We start from the raw sequence: 15,408 nt of genomic DNA, 5'->3' as shown, positions 1-15,408 counted from the left end.
GCAATCCTCCAATCCTCCGGCACCACCCCCGTAGACAACGAGGACTCAAAGATCCTTACCAGCGGTTCAGCAATCTCCTCCCTAACCTCTCGAAGCAGCCTGGGGAAAATCCCGTCAGGCCCCGGAGATTTATCTGTCTTAATATTATTTAACAACTTCAACACATCCTCTCTCCTGATATCAACAACCTCGAGAACATTACCCCTACCAGCACTCCCTTCCGCATCATCAAGACCCCTCTCCCTGGTGAATACCGAAGAGAAGTACTCATTCAGGACTTCTCCCACTTCCGCCGCCTCCAGGCAAATTCTCCCACCTTTGTCCTTAATCGGACCTACCTTCACCCTAGCCATCCTCCTACCCTTCACATACTTGAAAAAGGCCTTGGGATTTTCCTTAACCCTACTAGCCAACGCCTTTTCATGTCCCCTTCTAGCTCTCCTCAGCCCTTTCTTAAGTTCCTTCCTCGCTACCCTATATTCCTCACGGGCCCTGTCTGAACCTTGCTGCTAATACCTCACGTATGTTACCTTCTTCTCCCTAACAAGTCGTTCCACCTCTCTCGTCACCCACGGTTCCTTCACCCTGCCATTCCTTCTCTGCCTCACCAGGACATATTTATCCCTAACATCCTGCATAAGATCCCTGAATATCGACCACATCCCCATGGTACATTTTCCTTCAAAAAGGACATCCCAATTTGCACTCCCAAGTTCTCTCCTTATAGCCTCGTAGTTAGCCCTTCCCCAATTGAAAAACCTCTTGTCCTCTCTGCACCTGTCCCTGTCCGTGATAATTTTAAAGGTTATGGAGCAATGGTCACTGTCCCCCAAATGCTCACCCACCAATAGATCCTTCACCTGTCCCGGTTCATTTCCTAAAACTAGATCTAACATGGCATTCCCTCTAGTCGGCCCGTCAACATACTGCGTCAGGAATCCCTCCTGGACACATTTAACAAATTCTGTCCCATCTAAACCTTTGGCACTAAGCAGGTTCCAGTCTATATTTGGGAAGTTGAAGTCTCCCATTATAACAACCCTGTTATTTCTGCTTCTCTCCAAACACTGCCTGCCAATCTGCCCCTCTATATCTCTACTGCTACCGGCTCTACCTTGTACCCGGGTCTATCTCACAATCTACCTTGTTGTGACCTTGCACCTTATTGCACTGCACTTTCTCTGTAGCTGTGACACTTTACTCTGTACTGTTATTGTTTTTACCTGTATTACGTCAATGCACTCTGTACTAACCCAATGTAACTGCATTGTGTAATGAATTGACCTGTACGGTCGGTATGCAAGGCAAGTTTTTCACTGTACCTTGGTACAAGTGACAATAATAAACCAATACCAATCCTTCCTGCTCAACTGAACTTTCATTTGTAATTTGCCATCCGTAGCCCAGAAGATTCCATAAAATGGAATTTTTAAAAAACTTACTCACTGCTGTTGTGTAGGTAATAGGTTCCCACAAACAGATAATCTGTTTATAGATGCCGGTTGTGAAAATATGTTTGGGAGAACTCCATTACTATTCTTCAGGTACAGCTGTTGGTGTCTTTAATATTCACCTGAGAGGTAAGAAGGGAGTTCACTTAATACCTTATTTGAAAGACAGTGCTCCCAAAAATTTAATCCTCGCTACATTGGTATCAGGTTTTGATGTGTTCCAGTAAGCTTCAGAGTGTGCTAACTGAAGAAGCTCATACTTTTAGAGTCTTCACATTCACTGTCAGTACAGCTTGGGCCATGGTATAATCTAGAGAAAGAAATGCAATAAAATGCTAACAAAAAAAAGCTTTTTCCAAGGCCCATTCTCTTTTAATTTCTCCACATCTTAGTCAAGCCTGAAACAGACTTCTCAAAATTGAACTCTGCAGCCGAGCCATCAGTTAGCTCACGTGATTGGTATGAAGGAGGACCAACATTTTAAGCTAATTTATTTATTTTTGTTACATTGACATAATTTAAAATAATCATTATTGCTTTATAAAATTGTACTTCCCATAGGCATGTGCATCGCATTAAAATGCAATAAAGACATTTATCAATTAATTAATGTCAAAAGAACATTTAGAGTGGAGATCTTGTTTATTCTCAGACATCTATATTGCAGCTATTAAATTATTTTTGTGATCATTATGTCAATTTTTTCACCAAATTATCGCATAACAAGGGTGGTAGTTAAAGTTCACCGTCATCTGCTTTCGATGATGTTGTCTGAGGCATAATAGTTAGGCTGAATATAAGAACTTTTCTGCCTTCCTTCAAATAGGTCCATAGGCCATGGAATCTGAGAGGGAAGCCAAAGCATTGGCTTAACGTCGTGTCCAAGAAATGGCATTCCCACTGTGCAGCATTACTCCAGTCCCACACTGAAGGGGCAGCTTAGCTTCGCTGCTCAAGTCCTACACCAGGGCTTGATTCCATCACAGTTGTACACTGGGGTGAAGGGGTAGTGATTGTGTTAAAATGATTGCTGGTGTTCTTCCTCAGATCCTTGGCTCCGCTATAATTTAGGTATGTGACAGGTTTAATGATGTACGGGTATATTCACTTGTTGTGAAACACAGTATTTAGATTTTGTGTTGTGGGTTTTGGGTGACTGGATAACTAAATGTTATGCCTTATAGACTTCACAAAGAAATGATGCACATTAGTAGAAAGTGAATAGCCTCTCAATGAGAAATCTCCTCGTAAGAATTCCTATCAAAACCTAGCAGAAGGGGTGTTGGGTAGATTTGCACTGGCTTTGGGCTTGGAATGAAAGTGTCACTTTGGTTCAGTAGTAGCACATTTGCCTCTCATAGGTGGTATTTTCAAGCCCTGTGCCAGCTTCCACTTCACTATAAATCAAAGATGTTTCAGGTATGTTCAACCAAATTTCTCAGGTAGGATTTTGCCCTTGTGTGATATAGTAGCATCAATGAGTGTCCACTACTTTTGAAATTTGGTTCCATTGAAGTCATTGGAACTGAATTCTGAAGCAGAATTCAAACTATCCACAGTACTTTTATCTGTTTGCTCATGTGAAACAAAACATTATGTGGCAGTGTTCAGAGAAGACCAGAGAGTTGTCCAGACCAACTGTCATCTCTCAAAATTTTCGATAACATTTGCTTTTGTATTTATTCATTCATTTGTTGCTTATAGAACACAGAACATAGAAAAACTACAGCACAATTCAGGCCCTTCGGCCCACAAAGCTGTGCCGAACACGTCCCTACCCTAGAAATTACTAGGCTTACCCATAGCCCTCTATTTTACTCAGCTCCATGTACCTATCGTATCCGCTTCCACCACAATTTCCGGCAGCCCATTCCACGCACTCGCCACTCTCTGAGTAAAAAACTTACCCCTGACATCTCCTCTATATCTACTCCCCAGCACCTTAAACCTATGTCCTCTTGTGGCCACTATTTCAGCCCTGGGGAAAAGCCTCTGCCTATCTAGCCGATCAATACCTCTCATCATCTTGTACACCTCTGTCAGGTCTCCCTGTAGTGTAAAAGGTCATGGCTGTCATGTGACACTGACAACACTGACAACACTGACCCCTCTGGCTGTGATGACACCACTGAGCACATGGCCGAAAGCGACACCACTGTCAATCAAGGTTTGGCTCCACTCCGTTAAGTAAACACCTTTGTCCTTGCTGGACCACTCGGATCGGTCTGTGCGAGCACCTTTGTTCCTGGGCACATCTATCATTGGTCCGTTTAAACACCTTTGTCCTTGCTGGATCACCCAGCCCCCCCCCCCCCCCCAGCAGTGTAAAAGTGCTGCATGTTTGGTTTTCTATCTCTTTCTGTCTCCGAGGATGTTGAGGTAAGCTGTGCACTACTTCAGGGCAGTTAGTTAAGGACTCCCGAGACCAAAGAGCCAATGTTTGTCCAGAATATCAGGGTGTTCAAACATTGTACTGTTTATTCCTTGATCATTTGTAACCAGTTATTTTGTGTGTGTGTGTGTGTGTGTGTGTGTGTGTGTGTGTGTGTGTGTGTGTGTGTATGTACGCGCACCTCACCCCTTGTTGCGAATCCCTCCACGTTCGTCATCTCCTGCTTGAGAGTGTGTGAGTGTGCATTTGTTACTTTCCATTCTGTTCCTGCGTCTGGCTTTGCAAATAAAAATTCTCCTTTTTGAAGTACAAAGACTGTGTGTCTACATCTCTACCTTTAAGATGCAAAAGAACCTTTCTCACAACACCCCCCTCATCCTCCGTCTCTCCAAGGAGAAAAGGCCGAGTTCCCTCAACCTGCTTTCAAAAGGCATGCTTCGCATTCCAGGCATCCTTGTAAATCTCCTCTGCACCCTCTCTATGGCTTCCACATCTTTCCTGTAGTGAGGCGACCAGAACTGAGCACAATACTCAAAGTGGGGTCTGACCAGGGACCTATACAGCTGCAACAATACATCTCGGCTCCTAAATTCAATTCCTCAATTGATGAAGGACAATACACCATATGCCTTCTTAACCACAGAGTCAACCTGTGCAGCTGCTTTGAGCGTCCTATGGACTCGGACCCCAAGATCCCTCTGATCCTCCACACAGCCAAGAGTCCTGCCATTAATATTATATTCCGCCAACATATTTGACCTAGCAAAATGAACCACTACACACATCTGGGTTGAACTGCATCTGCCACTTCTCAGCCCAACCCTGCATCCTATCTATGTCCCTCTGTAACCTCTGACAGCTCTCCAAACTATCCACAGCACCCTCAACCTTCGTGTCATCCGCAAACTTACTAACCCATCCCTCCACTTCCTCATCCAGGTTGTTTATAAAAATCACAAAGAGTAAGGGTCCCAGTACAGATCCTTGAGGTACACCACTGGTCACCGACCTCCACTCAGAATATGAACCTTCAACAACCACTCTTTGCCTTCTGTGGGCCAGCCAGTTCTGGATCGACACTGCAATGTCCCCTTGAATCCCATGTCTCCTCACCTTCTCCATAAGCCTCGCATGGGGTACCTTATCAAACGTCTTGCTGAAATCCATATACACTACATCTACTACTCTCCCTTCATCGATGTGCTTAGTCACGTCCTCAAAAAGTTCAATCAGGCTTGTAAGGCAGGACCTGCCCTTAACAAAGCCATGCTGACTATTCCTAATCATATTATACCTCTCCAAATGTTCATAAATCCTGCCTCTCAGGATCTTCTCCATCAGCTTACCAACCACTGAGGTAAGACTCACCGGTCTATAATTTCCTGGGCTATCCCTACTCCCCTTCTTGAATAAGGGAACAACATCCGCAACCCTCCAATCTTCCGGACCCTCCCCCGTCTCCATCGAAAATGCAAAAATCATCGTCAGAGGCATTGCAATCTCCTCCCTTGCCTCCCACAGTAACCTGGGGTATATCTTATCTGGTCCCGGCAACTTATCTAACGATGCTTTCCAAAAGTTTCAACACCACCTCTTTTCTAATATCTACATGCTCAAGCTTTTCAGGTCACTGCAAGTCCCCACTACAATCCCCCAGATCTTTTCCGTGGTGAATACTGACGTAAAGTACTCATTAAATACCTCCGCTATTTCTTCCAGATCCATACACACTTTCCCACTGCTGCACTTGATAGGCCCTACCCTTTTGCATCTCATCCTCTTACTCTTCACATACTTGTAGAACGCCTTGGGGTTTTCCTTAATCCTGCCCACCAAGGCCTTCTCATGTCCCCTTCTGGTTCTCCTAATCTCTCTCTTAAGTTCCTTCCTTTTAGCCTTGTACCCCTCCAGATCTCTAACATTACCTCACTCTCTGTACTTTTTGTATGCTCTTCTTTTCCTTTTGACTAGATTTATTATAACCTTCGTACATCACGGTTCCTGTATTCTATCATGACTCCCCTGTCTCATTGGAACATGTCTATGCAGAGGTCCACACAAATATCCCCTGAATATTTGCCACATATCTTCCGTACTTTTCCCAGAGAACATCTGTTGCCAATTTAATCTTCCAATTTCCTGCCTGAGAGCCTGATAATTCCCTTTACTCCAAGGAAACACCTTTCTAGCCTGTTTGTTCCTATCCCTCTCCAGTGCTAATGTAAAGGAGATAGAATTATGATCACTATCACCAAAATGTTCACCCACTGAGAGATCTGACACCTGACCAGGTTCATTTCCCAATATCAAATCAAGCACAGCCTCTCCTCTTGTAGGTCTATCTACATACTGTGTCAAGAGCCCTTCCTGAACACACCTAATAAACTCCACCCCATCTAAACCCCTCACTGTCTGGAGATGCCGGTCGATGTTTGGGAAATTAAAATCCCCCATCCCTGCAACTCTGTTATTCTCACACCTTTCTGGGATCTGCTTCCCTATCTGCTCCTCAATAACCCTGTTACTATTTGGCGGCCTATAAAAAAACACCCAACAAAGTTATCGACCCCTTCCTGTTTGTAACCTCCACCCACAGAGACACGTAGACAATCCCTCCGCAACGTCCACCTTTTCCGCAGCCGTGACACTATCTCTGATCAACAGTGCCACTCCCCCACCTCTTTTGCCTCCCTCCCTGTCCTTCCTGAAACATCTAAAACCCGGCACTTGAATCAACCATTCCAGCCCCGGAGCCATCCAAGTCTCCGTAATGGCCACCACAGCATAGCTCCAAGTATCGATCCAAGCTCTAAGCTCATCTGCCTTGTTCACAGTACTCCTTGCGTTAAAATAGACACATCTCAAGCCTGTCTGAACACGTCCCTTCTCTATCACCTGCCTATGGTACTTACTCCTAGCCTCCTCTATTTGAGAGCCAAACACCTCTTCCCCAGTCTCTCCAGTAAGGATCCCACCCCCCATCAATTCTAGTTTAAACTCTCCCCAATAGCCTTAGCAAACCTCCCCGCCAGTATGTTGATCCCCCTGGAATTCAAGTGCAACCCGTCCTCTTTGAACAGGTCATACCTGCCCCAAAAGAGGCCCCAATGATCCAGAAAACTGAATCCCTGCTCCTTACTCCAATCCCTCAACCACACATTTAACCTCCTCCTCATTCTGTTCCTATACCCACTGTCACTTAGCACAGGCGGTAACACGGAAATTACTACCTTTGAGGTCCTGCTTCTCAGCTTCCTTCCTAATTCTCTATAGTCTCTTTTCAGGACCTCATTCCTTTCCTTACCTATGTCGTTGGTACCAATATGTACCATGACCTCTGGCTGTTCTCCCTCCCCCTTCAGGATATCTTGGATGCTATCTAAAACATCCCGGACCCTGGCACCTGGGAGGCAAACGACCTTCCGAGTTTCTTTCCTGTGTCCACAGACTCATTTGTCTGCCCACCTAACTATAGTCCCCTATCACTAGTGCCCTCCTGACTCCTTCCCTACCCATCTGAGCCACAGGGCCGGGCTCTGTGCCAGAGACACTGCCACTGTTGCTTCCCCCAGATAGGCTGTCTCCCCCAACAGTACTCAAGCAGGAGTACTTATTGTCAAGGGGTAGAGCCACAGGGGTACTCTCTAGTACCTGACTCTTCCCCTTTCCCTTCCCCCTCCTGACTGTGACCAAATTGCTTGATTTCGATGGTCCCGGCGTGACCACCTGCCTATAACTCCTCTCTATCACCTCCTCATTCTCCCTGATCAGACGAAGGTCATTGAGCTGCATCTCCAGTTCCCTAACACAGTCCCTCAGGAGCTACAGCTCGACACACCGGGTGCAGATGTAGCCCTCCTGGAGGCAGGAAGGCTCTGGGAACTCCCACATCTGACACTGAGTACAGGAAACTGCACTCATACTCCTTGCTTAACTCAAGTCACCTACCTTTTCTCGTCCCTTTACGCTGAAGTCCCTTGAGCCAAAGCCCAGAACACTCTGCTCCCTCTCACTCCACTGCCTGCTCCGACGTTGCCCGCTGGATAGTCTGGTTGTTTTTTAAACTGCCCACGCTGCGCCTGCGCAGGCCAGCCCCCACTCTACCACTTAAAACTTTTACAACCCTTATAAAAGTACCTTATAAAAACACTAACCCTAATAGATTACAACCTTATTAAAAACTAAGCCTTATACTTAAAACCCTAATAAAAGAGACATTGAGAAAAATTATCTGCTCCAAAGTCCTCCGAATCGAAACCCACAAAGCCTCCGAAGTTTGTAAGAACTATCATTCATTGTTTCTGAATGCAAATGAATGAAAGGAAAATAATTATTCTGGAGAGACTGTGATGAGTGGGCAATCAATGGACAGGAATCATCCATCTGTGGCAACTTGTCCATTTATATAGAGGCAGTGAAAAGCTACAGTTTAAGGAGTCCTTGGGCCTTCTGTAAATTGCTCATTTGAAATTAGCGATGCTTAGCATATCAGAAATACGGAGTAAAGCATGTCATGCTTATTTGCTGTAGTCTGAAAGAGATTTAGCTTTATCTCAGATTTGAGATGAGCATTATTGCCTTTTGACAACTACAAGCAATATGGTACATGTGCTCATTAAATATTCACAGACCTAACTATAAAACATTATTTAAAAAATAGATAAGTTATTTGTTTAAATCTGATTCTCCTGATTATTCCCCTGATCCCTCATATGCTCACCAAATTTAACAAATCTGTGCTTCTGAACACAAAAATAACCTGTGGGTACTGGAAATCTGAAATAAAAATAGAAATACCAGAAATACTGAGCAGATTAGGCAGCATCTGTGGAGAGAGAAACAAAGTTAATGTTTCAGGTCAGTAACCTTTCATCATAACAAGCTTGAGTGATGCATGATCTTATCAAGATGTTTAACCTGTTAACAGGATTTGCTATGATTTGTACAGAGAAACTGCTCTAATGGTGAGGAATTCCAGTACAAGGGAACATTACCTTAAAGTCATATCTTGGCATTTAGATGGGAAATCAGGAATCATGTTTTTACTGAGGAGTTTAGAAAATTCTGGTGAAGGGGGTGGTAGGCAGACGAGGTCAGGAATGATGTCAGAAGCTGGCAGTGACAAAGGGCTGAAGATGATGGCATTTGATAAGAGAGGACAGTGGAGTACAGAATCACAGGAGGGAGGTGGGGAAGGGAACCCATGGGACAGAGTGTGAGTGATGAGCAGATGGAGGGTGGAGGAGGGAAAGACATTGAGTGATGGGAGCCAATTAGATCAGGAGGAGAGAAAGAATTTAAAAAAAGAGAAAGAAAAATAAAAAGGGACAGAGGGGGAGCAGTTACCAGACGTTTGAGAATTCGATGTTCATATCGCCAGATTGGAGGCTGCCCAAACAGATTATGAGGGGTTGTTCCTCTAATTTTCTTTTGGCCATGACCTGGGAGTGGAGCAGGCCGTGGATGGACGTGTCAGTGAGGAAATGAGAAATGGAGTTGAAATGGCTGGCCACCAGGAGATCCTGGCTGTTACGGCGGACAGAACTAAGATGCTCGGCGAAGTAGTCCCCTGATCTGCATCAGTTCTCACTGATGTAGAGGAGGCTGCACCGGGAGCACCAAGCAATAAGTAGCACATGTGAAGGATTTTTTAGGGCCCTGAATAGTGGTGAGGGAGAAGGTGTAGGGGCAGGTGTAACACTTGGTGCAGTTACATCAGCATGCCCAAGGAGGAAGGGGGATCGGTGGAGAGGGATGAACGGACGTAGGAAGTCATGGAGGGAGTGATCCCTGCAGAAGGCAGAGAGGGGAGGGGAGGGGAGGGGAAGATGTGCCTGGTGGTGGGGTCCTGTTGTAGGTGACAGAGGTTGCAAAAAATGACACGTTGGATACGTATGCTGATGGGGTGGTTGGTGAGGGCCAGGGGATCTCTATCCTTGTTCTGTCTCGAGGGGGATGGGGTGAGGGGAAAAGTGTGGGAAATAGAGGAGATGCAGGTGAGGCCACCATCGGTAGCAGTCAGGGGGAAACCCCATTTTCTGACAAAGGAGGACAGCTCAAATGTCCTGGAATGGAAGGCCTCATCACGAGAACAGATGCGGCGGAGATGGAGGAACTGAGAGAAGGGAATAGCATCCTTGCAGGTGACAGGGTGGGAGAAGGTGTAGTTGAGATTGGTGTGGGAATCAGTGGGTTTGTAGTTGTGTAGTGGTTAGCATAACGTTTTACAACACCAGCGACCTGGGTTCAATTCCGGCCACTGTCTGTAAGGAGTTTGTACGTTCTCCCCGTGTCTGCGTAGGTTTCCTCCGGGTACTCCGTTTTCCTCCCACTTTCCAAAAGACGTACAGGTTAGGAAGCTGTGGGCATGCTATGTTGGCGCTGGAAACGTGGTGACACTTGCGGGCTGCCCCCAGAACACTCTACACAAAAGGATGTATTTCACTGTGTGTTTTGATGTACATGTGACTAAAAAAGATATCTTATCTTACATTGGTATTCTGTTTTAGATGTCGGTATTATGGGATTGCTTTATGTTGCCTTCTTTGTGCACAAGATATCATGAATATTGCATTCTTAACCCCCTTCCAGGGCGCTCCGAGCGGAGAGGGAATTGCCTCCAGTCATTTTAATCCCATCCTTCACGTGTTTCACATCCTTCACAGTCATAGAGTTATCAAAAGATAGAGTCTGGGAACAGGGACTTCAACCCACTCATCAACCACCCATTTACACTCATCCTACATTAAACCCTTTTTTTAAATTCTCCCCACATTCTCATCAACCCTCCCCAGATTCTATCATCCACCTACAACTAGGGGCAAGTTACAGTGGCCAATTAACCTGCTGACCAGCATTTCTTTGGGATATGGGAGGATACTGGAGTACCTGGAGGAAATCCATGCAGTCATGGGAAGAGCACCCAAATTCCACACAGACAGCACCTAAAGGTTAGGATTGAGCCCGGGTCTCTGGCACTGTGAGTCAGCAGATTTACTAGCTGCACCACTGATCAATGGAGTGCAGAGGGCTCAGTTCTGGTCACAATGTGCCAGGGCTGGGTTATGGACAGCATTGCTCCTGGGTCGAGGACTAGTAGGCAGTGCACGGACACGTTGGAACAGTGAGCTAGTTACAGTTCCAGTGAGGATTGGTCTTGGATCTATTCACAGAAAACTGCTGGCTACAGTCTGGTCCTGTTGGGCAGTGGCTGGCCATGCTGGGCAGTGTGCTTGGGTTATTACTGTGGTCTAGGGCATGGCAAAAATAGACAGAATTTAGGAGCTGATCACAGAGGGTAATGGTTTAGGATCAGGCCACAGAGGGCATGGAAAATCATTAGTTCACAGTAGCTATGGCCTGGATCTGGTCACAGTGGGCAGTGGACTAGGGACTGGTTGTAGTGGGCAGTGGGTCAGGGTCTGTTCACAGTGAGGTGTCTGATCACAGCAGCTGTGGATATGGATCACTTCAAAGTGGGAAGTGGGGTAGGATTGACTAACAGTGGACAGTGATCAAGGGACTGAACAGCGTGGGCAGTGGGCTAGCATCAGATTGTACTGGCCATTTCAACCAGCAACTGGTCACAATGGATGATGGGTAATGGTCTGTGAAAGAGGAGAGGAGGCAATGCTGTAACATCAGGTCACTGGACATCAGCTGGAGTCATCTCACTGCACCTGTGGACTGGATCACATCACAGTGGGAAGTAGGCTGGGGTCTGCTTACAGTGGTCAGTGATCAAGTAATTAATCAGCGTGTACAGGGGGCTAGGATCAGTTCACAGTGGACAATGGGCTAAGATCAGTTCACATTGGGCAGTAAGCTAGGATCAGTTCATAGTGGGTACTGAGCTAAGATAAGCACACCTGTGACCAGTGGTCTATGATTTGTCCTCAATATACATTTCTTGAATGTCTGGTCATAGAAATGGGCTGGGCTCTGATCACCATTGGCAGTGGTTAGGAGTCTGGGTTACATTTACGTCATAGTGGGCTCCACTTAGGTCATAGCGGGTCATGGGTGGAGATCTGGTCACTGTGGATAGTGAACTAGTGTCATGTCAGTTTGGACAGTGATCAGATCACAGTAGGCAGAGGTCTCAGATGAGACCACTGTGGGGACTGGGTGAGGACTGGGTTACAATGGGTGGGAAGTGGGCTTGAATAAGTTCACACTTGGCAGTGGGCTATGGTCTCATCATAGTGTCTGGTGATTTGGGGTAAGGTCATAGTGACCAGTGGGTTAAGATCAAAGGACAGGTAGTCTCACAACATTTTAGGAGTACTTTGATGAAAACTTAAAATGCCATGGCATCAAAGGCTACTGACCAAATGCTGGAAAATGGCATTAGTATAGACAGGTACTTGATGGCCAGCATGGATGTGATGGGCCAAAGAGCCTGCTTTCATGCTGTACATGCAGCCAACGCGTAAGCAACACAAAAGGCACAGGAGGAACTCAGTGGGTCAGGCAGCATCTATAGAGGGAAATGGACAGTCGACGTTTCGGATTGAGACCAATGGGTGACTACCTTTTCATAGCAAGTATTGGGTGAGGGACTGGTAGAGTGAACAGGTTTCGAGGATGTGGTCACCTTGCAAGAGGTAGAAGATCTGGTTACGGTCAGCATGTCGAGATCTGAAGACACCTCTCCCTCTTATCTGAGGTAATGAAGTGTAAAAAGGAAGGAAGATAATGTGTTTATTCTTAAGAAAAGGGAAAAAAATAAGCAAAATGGTTTTCTGTTTTTGGAATTCCTGCAACTTGAGTTGGCCATAAATTCAATGAGGCAAGAAATGTCAAATGGCCTCCTCCTGTGCTAAAAATTTCTATGTTTCTTGGGTTTGCTGTAATTCTTTAGGACAGTTTCAAGTAGCTTCAGGGCAGAGGCACTGACAGCATGTGCACACACTCGTCAGCCTGATTCCACAGAAGGAAATCACAGGGAGGGCAATCTCTTGAATGCAGAGAGCAGATGTGCCCACAGTGGCAAAAGGAGAAATGTCTCTGAGAAAACTTTAATGGAAATCATCCAAGCAAAGCATAGCTTAACTGGAGTGCACCTATTATTTATTTAAAGATGATAGTATTGATGTTCTTGTGTTATATAATCTTGTATAATATTCTTGTGCTGCTCTGTATATTGGGGGAGAATTTTTAAGTAATGTGAAATATGATTAGGAGTTAATATTGCTGAGGTCTCCATTTGTCCTAGACAGTCTCATCTATAATTGGTTTCTCAGCTCCTGCAAATGATTATTACATTTCCCATAGCTTTCAATATCTTGATAATTTTTATTACCAGTGTGCTGTCAGTTTATGTTCTGTGTTTGATGTTTTGACCTGACACATTGGAGTATGGATTACACATCGTGACCCGAGTGATGCTTCTAGTCTGTGGGATTGATGGGGGCGGGGAGGGGGGGATATATTTGTTATCCAAGGTGGCTGGTAATTGACACAGTTATGAAGATTCTGGATTTCTAATCCCTTTCCTGGGTAAGTGGATTAATGAGTAACCCTCCCGCTCAACTAGTTCCAGTACTCAATACTCACAACTGTCAGGAAATGTTTAAGAGTTTTTCCCCACAAGGTCAAACATCACTGGAGACTTGAGCCACTGAGCAGAGAATAGGGGCAGAGACCTGGGCTCTTCATTCCTCTTCTTAACTACTGGACAACTGAGCTCCTGTCCCATGGCTGAGATTGACTCACTCTGTGCATAGCTGCCGAAAGGGATGAACTCCGAAATACCGAAGTATCTGATCAGACTACTGATTAGCAGGGCAAAATACAAACTGCTGGAGGAACTCAGTGGGTCAGGCAGCATCTGTGGAGAGAAATGGACGGTTCCTCCAGCAGTCTGTATTTACTCCAGGTTCCAGCATCTGCAGTCTCTTGTGTCAGCTGATCAATGGGACCAGGTTAAAAGCCGCAGTGAATGTTTATTTCTCTGCAGGTCTTTTTATGGAAGTGCTTAGGGGCATGGCTTCACAATTAGATATTTAGATATCTATTTATTAGTCACATATATCGAAACACACAGTGAAACATGTCCTTTTGCGTTGCTAAGAATGTGCTGGGGGCAGCCTGCAAGTGTTGCCATGCTTCCAGCACCAACATAGCATGCCCACAGCTCCTAACCTGTACGTCTTTGGAATGTGGGAGGAAACTGGAGCACCTGGAAGAAACCCACACAGACACGGGGAGAACGTATAAACTCCTTACAGTGGGAATTGAACCCAGGTTGCTGGCGCTGTAATAGCATTAGGCTAACCACTATGATCTGCATGTTCACACAGGGATGGGACTGACCACTTAAAGCTGAAAGTTCTTGCATTTTGCAGGGCCTCACCAACCAGCTGGGGACTGGCCTATTATTGGGAGATTGCACCCAGGAGTATATTGGGGAAAAAAAACGTTATGCTTACAGTGGCGTGTGCCTGGGGAGTTCAGACAGCTCACTGGCCATTGAAAGGTCTGGCCCATTGTATTGCATATGTAGAGCACATCTGAGGCAGGCAACTTGAAAGTCTCCAGAGTTTGGACCTGGGACTTCATTTTCATTTTTGAGGTGAGCTACCTGCAGCAGCTTTACCTCCACTTGGTATGCTTCCCAGGAGTAACATCAATTTAGAGCTGCCTAGTTTACCAGAGAGGCCCAAGGTCTGTTCTGAGGGGTGCTAAACAACGGGGTGTTGGCGAGGAAAGGGAGAAGCAGATTGCTTGGACCATAGTATCAAGGGGAGCTGCTCCTTCCATTCACAAGTGTTGTTAAATGAATATTTAAATTCGTTATCTTTTGCAGACTTTGTTTTGTACTGTACAAACTTGGTGAAAATTGCCACATTGAAGGAAATGGTGGGAGGGTGAGGATATGGAGGGCACATTTAGTCATTTAATGCTTGTACAATTTTCCTGGTGCGTAAGTGTCCAAATGTCCTAACTATTCAAATGTCTGATACACTGGACCTGTGAGAAAATTGAGTAATTTCTTACAGTGTATGGGGGAGATAGAGAAAGAATGGGACACATCAGGCACTACTTTGATAAAAAGGTTGAGTTTGAAAACAAGAACGTTTTGAGGGAAGCAGGCAGAAAGGGCTTGTAGGAGAGTGTGAGAAGGAGGGAGCTTCTGATATCATGCATATACTGTTGTGGGAAAAAACGTATGTAGAGATATAGGGATAGAAAGGTAAAGGGTAGGGTTAGTGGCAACATTCAAGGAGGAGGGGAAGATGAAGAGTTTGAAGTTGATGAGAGGGAGAAAGTGTTATGATGACTCATAGGAAGGTGACCCATCTTGTGACAAGGGGGAGTGCAGCACAGCTTGGAGCTGGGCTTTGTACAGAACCTGGATATGATCCATCCCAACATGAGGCTGGCCACCTCTACAGGCTGCCTCTGGAACCAATGATCAAAGATGCAGTTGTGGAAACTCTAATGGCCAAAGCTTCAACTTCCTTTGTAGAGTCAGAGTCATACAGCAAGGAAGGAGGCCCTTCATCCCAACTCGTTTATGTCGACCAAGATGTCCATCTATACTAGTCCCATTTGCCCGTG

Source organism: Pristis pectinata, chromosome 11 (assembly GCF_009764475.1).
Source record: "Pristis pectinata isolate sPriPec2 chromosome 11, sPriPec2.1.pri, whole genome shotgun sequence".
In the NCBI taxonomy this organism is placed as follows: domain Eukaryota; kingdom Metazoa; phylum Chordata; class Chondrichthyes; order Rhinopristiformes; family Pristidae; genus Pristis; species Pristis pectinata.
The sequence above is the reverse complement of the archived record's forward strand: the minus strand, read 5'-3'. Positions refer to the sequence as shown.